Genomic DNA, 3,216 nt, shown 5'->3' with positions numbered 1-3,216 from the left:
ATGTTCTGTTGGGGGGTGGGGGGTTAATACATGGGGTAGAAAGGCAAGGAAGGGAGTTCTGATCTAGGGAGTCACAAGGATGGAGAGTACAGCATGACTATTGTCACTAATTCATTCCAGAAGGACAATAGCATAATCAGTTCTACTATAATACTAGTTTTGAAAACATGGCTTTGTTCCAATGCAATTGATATAGTAAGTACGGTAAAATTTGAACATAACAGGAATTTTGCATTCTATTATGCCTGATTTCATTTCAAGAGAGACAACAGGAGGACAATGAGCCACACCCATCCAAATCCAATGCAGGATTTGAACATAGATCTTCCCAGCTCCTAGACTAGCATTTTGTCTATCACTATAGGTAATGGTCACTACTCATCTGCTCCTTCTCATTGTCTTTTTCCTAGATCTTTATCCAGGTCACATCCACTAACCTTGTGTGTCCCTCAGGGCTCTGTCCTGAGTCCTCTTCTATTCTCCCTCTATTCTGTTTGGCTTGGTGAGCTTGTCATCTCCCATAGATTTAATTATCTGTGCTGATGATCCTCAGATCTGATGATTCTCAGATCTGATGATTCAGCCCCAACCTCTCTTGACCTCCAATCTCACATCTTCACTCACCTATTGGATGTCATAATCTGAATGTAATGTAGATACCTTACACTCTACATATCCAAACCCTGTAAACTTTCCTCTCTTCTTAGCTTCGCTATTATTAATGGGGGCACTGCCATCCTCCAAATCACACAGGCTCATCACCTAGGAGTCATTCTCAACTCCTCCCTCTCTCTTACCACCCATATCCAATGTGTTGCCAAGTCCTGTCATATCTACCTTTATTACAAAATAAGTCTTTCGAGGATGCCTTCTTTTCTGCTCTGACACCATCAGCCTGGTGAAGACCCCCACCACTTCCTGCCTGGACTATTGAAATGAGCCTGCTAGCTTGTCTCCCTGCCTACTCTACTACCTCCATCCATCCATCCGCTACTCAACTGTCAAATTGATCTTCCTAAACCACAGGTATCACCATGCCACTTTCCCATTCATTTAACACCGGTGGATCATTATCACCTCCAGGAACAAACATAAAATCCACTATTAAGTTTTTAAAGCCCTTCACCACCTGGACCCTTCCTACCTTTCTGGTCTTATACTCTACTGCCCTATATACAGTCTGTGAGACAGTAACTTGTCCTTCATGGCAGTCTTCACACGTGATACTCCATCTCTCAACTCTGGGCATTTTCACTGGCTGCCCCCCCGCCTGGAATTCTCTCCATCCTCATCACTGCCTCCTGGCTTCCTTCAAGTCCTAGATAAAATCTCGTCTTATAAAAGAAGGCTTTTCTGATTTCTCTTAATGCTAGTACCTTGTCTCTATTGATTTTCTCCAATTGATACTGCATATGTCATATTTATACATAGTTTGTCATTTGACTTTCTTTGTATCTCCAGGGCTTAGCATTGTACTTGGCATATTTGTTGTTGTTGAGTCATTTTTAATCGTGTTTGATTCTTTTTGACCCCATTAGGGATTATCTTGGCAAAGATACTGGAGTGGCTTGCCATTTCCTTCTCCAGATCATTTTACAGGTGAGGAAACTGAGGTAAACAGGATTAAATGACTTGCCCAGACAGCTAGTAAATGTCTGAAGCCAGATTTAAATTCAGAAAGATAAGTCTTCCTGACTCTAGGCCCAGTACTCTATCCACTCTATCCACCTAACACCCTAATGAATGATAAAGGAAGCCTAAAGTTAAATATAGTATATTTTGCTTTCAGATTTCAAATAGTAAATGCAATCTAAACTATAATGCATGTGCGTATATTTTCTTTTTAGGTCTTCAACAAGTCGAGATAAGAAACTAAATGTGGAATGGGGCACAAACCATAATTGGAGATTTTCCCAGAGCTTACATTCTAGGTGGGTCAAACGAGTCAATTTGCACAAAATATTATGTGTAATTGACCGTATGCTTTAGACTCTAAGCAGGTGTGGAACCTGTGGCCTGGAGGCCACATGTGGCCTTCTAGATTCTTAAGTTCCATCTTTTGATTGAATCCAAATTTTACGGAATAAATTCTTTTCTCAAGGCCGCAGGTTCCCTACCCCTGCAAAACCAAGCCAAGAGGAACCTGAGTGATAGCAGGAGGAGTCAGGATACAGAGGCATCCTGGGTAATGATGTTTTTACCCAGCTGTCTTTCTTCCTTGTATCTTCCAAAATTTTTACACATAGGAAAACTTCCTGTATTATCTGTAGCAACAGCATCAATGTCTTATAAATGAAGAGTGACAAACATAACATCTACACTCTTTATCTTATTTTACAGATAAGGAAACTGAGACCCAGAGAGATGAAGTGACTTAGCTAAGGTAACGCAGGATGTTGGTGGAAAAGTCAGTGCTCTAATCCAAGCAGCCATGTGCTGGTACATGCTCAATAAACAGCTCTCCAGGAAAAAAAATATTACCCATGACACACTTCTAAGTTTAATCTGCATTATTAACATTTTATTAAGTCTAGATAATCAACAAAGTAATAAATCAAGCCCTGATTTGTACTATTTGCCAATTTCCAAGGTGTAAATGCTCACAGTGAAAATTTAACAATCAGATCTCACAAGCTGGTATGAGCTGACTCCAGGACAACCATGAATTTAGGTCTCCTTGACCTGTAGACTGATGTTCTCTCCACTACACAGGCTGCTCTCTTGTACTCCCTTGCCTAATGACCTTAAAATTGCCCACACTTTCCACCTGAGATTTGCTTTAAGCACTGGGTGGAATCTGGCAAATTCTGGGTTAAAGAAAGCCAACAAACGCTCACTTCGGCAGCACATATACTAAAATTGGAACGCTACAGAGAAGATCAGCATGGCCCCTGCGCAAGGATGACACGCAAATTCGTGGAGCGTTCCATATTTTTCAACAACGACAGCAATAAAAGAAAGCCAATGAGATCCTTTGATTCTTGGATTCATTTCTACAATGGGGGAGGAGGGAGCTTAAATGTTTTACTTAAAGAAGGGCCCATGGATCACAGAGCTTTGTTCTTAAAGGTGCTCAACTCCTGTCTCCCCACTCTCTCATCAATGAAGTTAAAAATGTGTTTAAAATTTTTTCCATCTGGAATATTTTCACGGGGTTACTGTAAGAGCAAAACATGCCATAAAGAATGGTTAAACCAGCAAAGAAACAAAAGGAAA

General features: G+C 40.7%; 1 non-coding gene across 1 annotated transcript; it reads left to right on the top strand.

Annotated features, from left to right (window-relative positions):
* The first annotated feature begins 2,829 nt into the window (after window positions 1–2,829).
* Window positions 2,830–2,936, top strand: LOC118840472. The gene has a single exon (XR_005009663.1). It is a non-coding gene; the product is annotated as a U6 spliceosomal RNA (small nuclear RNA).
* Window positions 2,937–3,216: the final 280 nt, after the last annotated feature.

This window comes from Trichosurus vulpecula, chromosome 2, assembly GCF_011100635.1.
Source record: "Trichosurus vulpecula isolate mTriVul1 chromosome 2, mTriVul1.pri, whole genome shotgun sequence".
Classification (NCBI taxonomy): domain Eukaryota; kingdom Metazoa; phylum Chordata; class Mammalia; order Diprotodontia; family Phalangeridae; genus Trichosurus; species Trichosurus vulpecula.
Note: the sequence above shows the minus strand (reverse complement) of the source record. Positions and strands in the feature narration are given on the sequence as shown.